Source organism: Serinus canaria, chromosome 5 (assembly GCF_022539315.1).
Source record: "Serinus canaria isolate serCan28SL12 chromosome 5, serCan2020, whole genome shotgun sequence".
Lineage (NCBI taxonomy): Eukaryota > Metazoa > Chordata > Aves > Passeriformes > Fringillidae > Serinus > Serinus canaria.
This window is the reverse complement of record NC_066319.1, coordinates 11,121,814-11,128,205: the sequence shown is the minus strand read 5'-3', so window position 1 is coordinate 11,128,205 and position 6,392 is coordinate 11,121,814.

Below are 6,392 nucleotides of genomic sequence, written 5' to 3'. Positions count from 1 at the left end.
CTCGGTGACGCGGGCGGCGGGCGGCAGGTACCGCGGCCCCAGGGCTGCGCACAGCGCGGCGCCCGGCGGGGGGAGCTGGGCTGCTCCAGGGATAACACACGGGGAACACATCCCCGCTCTCCCTCCCCACTGGCCGCGGGCACGGCGCGGCTCCCAGAGCCTGCACGGACGGCGGAGAGCAGCGGAGCACCGAGCTGTGAGAGCTGCACAGCGGTGAGAGCTGGTGACAGCGCAGGGGACACTGCCCGACACCCTGCGCTCCCCCCCGGGCTGGGGGATGCAGCCCCGCTGGCCATAGGGAGGGTTGGTACCTTGTGCCCGGGGTGCCCATGTCTCATCACAGGATAGCCCGCAGCAGTCTGCGTCATCGCTGTCCTCTCAAGTGCCCAGGAAAACTGTCTCAAAAGCTGTCCCGGCCAAATTGGGGCACCTTAAATGTGGTTTTACACAGGGCTTCTGTCCCCATCGAATGTCCAGGTACAGCCCAATGGGACTAATCACCAACACCCACACCCCACTGATTGTTAATCAGAGCAAAACTTGACAAAGCAGCTGTGGTTTTACAGCTTTTGTGCTGCTTGCCTAACGACCCAGCTGTTGCTGGAGCCAGTCTTGCTGTAGTTACTTACCTCTGATCCCAGACAAAGCTGGGAGGGAGTTGTGGTAGAGGATGCTGGCATTACCTTGGTTCAGTAGAGGTGTCCTTTATTCTTCATAGGCAGCTCTAGGCTTCCAAGAAGTGAAGTCCTTTTTTCTGGGGCTGGGCTGTCCTTTAACTCGTTTTATTTAAGCATGAACAAGGTCTCCAGTAAAATTCCTATACCTCTTTCTATTACACTGTACCATATGAACTAATACACATTAACAAACTTAATAGAGTTTCATACTATAGACACTGATTAATGTAACAGTTACAGAAGGTAATTTTCTTATCAGGATCCATAGCATACTGGGGTTTCATTCACTGTAACAGCAGGTGAGGGCAGCAGGTACTTCCCTGAACTTTCTGCTTTCCAAGCAATTTGTTGCACGGACTAGGTGCAGAAAAAATGCAGCTCTGTCTCAGAGAGACAGTACAGATCTGTAAACACTCCACATGGGTTTGGTTCTTGTTAAACTGAGAGAGACCTTTGATGTGCTAGGCAAAGCACAAGAAAAGCACAGCTTAGTCCAGGATTTATGGCAAGCCAGACTTCTAGGACACTTACAGGGCTGGGGCACTGATTCTCCTTTGCTGTCCCCCACCAACAGAGCCTGGGCTCACACTTTCTGCTCACCAAAACACCACTGGCACCCTGCAGCTCCTGCTCCTGGCCTGGGGAGTGGGGCTGGCACAGAGCAGGGCTGATGCCAGAACAGCAACCCCCTGTGAGTAAACTTACACATCTGAGTTCTGCAGCCAGGACAGACCATGTATGTTCAGCCCCTTCTCATGTGACCAGGGAGAGAGGAGGGGAAAAAAAATCAGCTGATGAGTCAGAATGCCATAAAACCCAAGCACATTATTTCACAGCCTCACAGAAAGGCCACAACACACAAGCCAGCCCAGCTCCATGAATGTGTCAGCAGGCAGAAGGTTAGCAGGGCTGACAGTCTGAAGGGGGATGTAATTTGTATTCCCTATGCTGACTCAGCTCATTACACGACAGAACCTTTGCTCCACTCTGGCCCACAGGGCCAGGAGGATAAAAGCACCTTATTTTTCACCTTGGGAGCTCTTTGGCACTTTTCCAGCTGATTAAATAAAGATATACGACTGCACCACGCTCTCCTGAAGGCAAGGAGGAAGCAAAAGGGCTGACACTGAAACCAGGAGGCAATTTTTAGTATAAAATCTTCATGGAGTAGCAGCACTCTGCCCAATGTATTAACAAATGCCCAGTCAGCTCTGGCTTATTTCACAAAGAGTAAAGCTGCAAGCCCAGGTGGAGCATGAAAAGCCCCCTCACAGTGCAGCTCCGAGGCTGCAGCCCCTGCTTCCATTCAGCACACAAGCATCTCGTCTGAGCCCTGCAATTTCACTCCTGCTGTATGTTACAAATGCACTTTGTGCCAGCAGCTCTGAGGAAAATCTGCTAAATACTCAAGAGTAACAAACGAGATAAAAGCCTAATTCCTCTCTTGGTTTTTAATCCTGAGAAAGAGGAAAGGGGAAGGAGTAGTAAATCATCTGCTCAAATGGTGCAGGATCCACCCTGAAGGAGGGGCTCGTTTTGGACAGTTCAAATCCTGGGGTTAAGTGGTTAAATAATTTGTTTGCACAGATTAGCTGGTGGTATTTCTCCTCCTTCCTATACAATGTATCTAAATAGGGGCACATTTCAGAAAAATTCCCTTCCTCTCACCCTAGACAAGCCTGTGTGTGACAACTGTCCCTACCCAAGAAAAGCTCCAAGGGACAAACTCACTTTTCTTGCTCTTTCCTGCCTCCAGAGCAGCACGGAATGTTCCTCCTCACCTCCATATAAAATCAATTCCCGTCAAAAAGAGGTTTCTCAGGGCTGTGCTGGAGGAAACCCCTCCAGCCTGGGTCTGGCCCTGCCCTCCAGGGCAGGCTGGCTGTGCAGGGAGCCGAGGTGCCAGGACAAGCACAGGGACAGACTGCAGGACACCAGGACAGCGGAACCTGCTGGCTCTGCCAGCCGCCAGCAGAGCTGCAGGAGTGCAATGGGCTCTGTCCTGTGCCCCGGGCATCTTCCCCAGAGCTTTTCTGCTGGCCCAGCCAAGTCCTCGGTGGCCCAAGGCACTGTAAGGAGCAGACAGAGGGACACGGTGCTTTCTTTCCCTGGCCTCTCCAGCGAGCCCTTTGGGCACAGGGAAGGCAGCGCGGCTGCCCTTGGAGGGAGGGGGGAGGATGCCCAACTTTGATAAGCTCTCAGCCACTCTGCAGTGCAGGCAGTGCCACAGCTGCCCTGCCTTTCAGATGCAATTTGCTTTACCTCGCATGGTTCTATCCCCATTTTCAGCCGGCTCAGTCTCCAGTCCCGCCTGCAGCTGATCAGCGTGAGGGAAGAGGAGCTGCACCCTCGGCTCACACCCCCATCCCATCGCCCCTCCCGGTGAGGGGAAAAGCAGCAGAGCAGCAGCAGGAAACCCAGGAACTGGGTCGATCCTTTTTTATTTTCCCCTCCTTTTCTTTGATTTCTCATCTTTCCCTAAAAAGAAGTGATTTGTTAGTAGTTGCCATATCCTGAAGAAACGCAGAGATGCCCCAGAAAACTCTGAAGAAAGGACAGAGTGGTATAATTGAGTAGAAACAGAAGCAGGCAGTGGGTCTGAAAGGAATAATTTACTCAGCACAAAGAGAAAATTTTAGAGAATCCATTTCCAGAGAAAAGACCGTGAAGAGCTTAAGAAAATAAAATCACAATAATTGATATATTGAAATAAGCTTTCTGTCCATCAGTGCATTAGTAAGGGTCAGTTCTAGCATAATCAGGAAAATAACTGGAATAATGTAGAGACTACAAACCAGTCTTTTCTAAAAACATTGGATACAAAAATCCAGGAAGATTTACTTAATTATAAGATATACTTAATTATCATTTGTAGCTAGACAAAGACTATGGATAGAGCTGGAGAAATCCTCTAACATACAAAGGTAGAGGCAGGTTGAGGTTCCTGAGCAAGGTAACCCATTTTGTCCAGTAGCTCCACACTCACCCTCTGTGTTTCCAGTGCTGACCAAGGGAAAGGACCTCCTGGGCCCCATCACAGGCATTCCATGGACTCAACTATTCCCAGGGCATCTCTCTGTGTTTATCCTGGGTGCAACTCCAGGCTCCTTCCCCTGTGTGTGTTCTGGGCAGGGCCCAAGCTGGTGGCATCAAGCACAAAGCACAGGCACGGATGACACAGGGAGAGGAATCAGACATTGCACAGCTTCCCCCAGGAGAATGAAGTGAATTTTTCTGTCTGGTTCTCTTCATACACAGAGGCAGCAGGTGAATGAGAGTTTCAGCAACACAAAAGCTGCACATGTCGAAACAAGAGATTAAAGTGGCAAGCCTTGCAAGAGCTCCCTTACCTTTGTTTTCCCTTCTTTAAAGAGGCTGAAACGTGAGAAGGGCTGGTTCCCTTCAAAACAGGAGGAAATGGTGTGCACAGAGGGCAGGTGATTCTTTCCCCAGTATGTACCCACACCAGCCTCTGTTTATTATGTGCAACAGCAAAATTATTTCAGTGTAAAATTTTCAAAATTATTAATTTGAAGAAACATTAGTACATGCTAGTTCTCACCCTCCCAGATGTATGTTAGAGTTGAACTGCAAATATTTATTTTGAAGTAGTCTACACATATATTCAAAGTGCCAACCATAACTACATCACTCAGACTTCCCAGACCTCAGGGGATTTCACTTCTCCTGCCCTGCAAAAGGCAGCTTGTGTGCTGAAGGCTTCCTCTGCTGCTGGGGCATTCCAAGCCATAAATTTTACATTCAGGTCATTAAATATATAGGAGGGATCTTGTTAAGGCTAAAGCAGGGCGAGTCATTTCACACTACACAAACACCGTTTTCTCGCTCCTCTCTAACTTTCCAGAAGCCTGACATCTGGAGACCGAGGAGAGCAAGGCAGGACACGCAGGAAAGCCTCTGCTGCTCGGGATTTCTGAGCTCTGAAAGCCAAGAGGAAGAGGGCGCTGCTCTTCTTCCCATCAGCTTCTATGCCAGTCCAGCAAGAGCTGCTAAGAAACAACCTGAGGGTGTTGCTCTGGAAAAGCAGGAGCTGCCGGGCTGAGATCCTGGCTCTGAGCGGTAGGACAGGGCAGGGAGACACAGCAGACACAGGCTCACCGCTGGATTCTGCTGTGAAAAAGATCACAGGTGGGATCTAGCAATGGGGCTGGGATTTCCTGGCTCATCCTGGAGCCAAGAATGCTGTTGTGGGATCGCTGCAGTCAGTGTCCCTCCCCAGACCCGGCTCAGAGCACCTGGACAAAGCAGAGCTTGAACGAGCTGTAAAAGCCAGAGGTGGTACCCAACCATCTGAACAGCAAGCACCCCACAGGCAGAATCCTGCTGAGCCTGCTCCTGTTTTCTCCTTGAAACAGTTCCCAGCTGTCCCTAATGAAGGGACTGGGGGCTCCCCCCATCAGGGGAGCTGCAGGATGCTGTCACTGTCATTAGCCACTGGACTAATGCCACCTTACGAGAGACATGCAGAAACAGCTGCTGCAGGAGCAAGAACAGCACTTGTTTTCTGCAACAGAGATGTGCCATTGTTTTCACCCATCTTTTCCTTGGCCCATTAGTAATTTCTGCCCTTTTTTCTGCCTAAGGGACAAAGGCTGTGCACAGCACTCAGGACAAAGCCCAGCCATGCTAGCAGCCAGTGATTTCTGGATACAAAGGAGTCCAGTCTTGGTCTGAATGCTCCAATACAGCAATCCATTCCTATTCACCAGCTCACTTCAGCACCTGCTTAAATGCTTTTGTGAATACGAAAATTTCTCCTTCCTTACAAAATTTCTCCTTCCCAGCATGGTGAAAAGTCACTCCTTATTGCATAAAATATCACACCAAATCATGTGCAGTAGGTACACATTTCCCTTGGATACTTGGAACATCCATGTTGGCTTTTACATCTCTGTGGCTAATCAATCATAAGGCAGCTGGCCAAATTTTTCCTTGAGTCAACACCTTGAGCACTAGTGGAGATACAGTGAGGATGCATGGTTCCCTCAATTCATCTGTGCCTAGCTGCATTCATGGAAGTAGTTCCCTAACCCAGTCCTAACTTGGCAGCAAGAAGTTTTAAATAATTACCTCTTGATTGTTACAAGCATGGAACACTGGTTGTCATTTTCTCCCTTTTACTTTCTCCTCAAACCAATAAATTATTCTCAGAAACATCTGGTGCCATGAGCAGATGCCCACAGTGAACCAGGACAAGAACACACCACAATCATTTTCTACTGGGATCCTGTTAGCCCAGGTGCTCATATCCAAGGTTTTCTCTTCCATAACCCCGTGGCTTCATCAGTGTGAAATCCTGGCTCTAGGATAAAAGATGGGGGCTGTGGAGTGTGTGAGGCCACAGACTCAGTGCTCTGCCCTCTCCCCACACAAACAGGACTGAAGAAGCTGCTGAAACCAGAGTTGGGAGTGAGAGCAAACCAAGGCAGTCTAAGCAGAAGCAAGATCAGGACAGTCCAGCAGCTGACAAAGCAGAAAGGGCCTTCTACATCTCCTGTCTCTGGGTGACAAGTTCAGGGCTGGCACAGGTATCTGAAAGCTCCCTGCCACGGGGGGAACTCTTAGTGCTGAAAGGAGCTGTGCAAACTCTTTAAAAGCCTTCTGCTTTCCTCTGGCCAAGCATAAATCTGCTGCAGAGGTATTTCTCGTTCCAGATGCTTTGGAGTGGTATGATTCCTAAACAGCAGTGCTTGG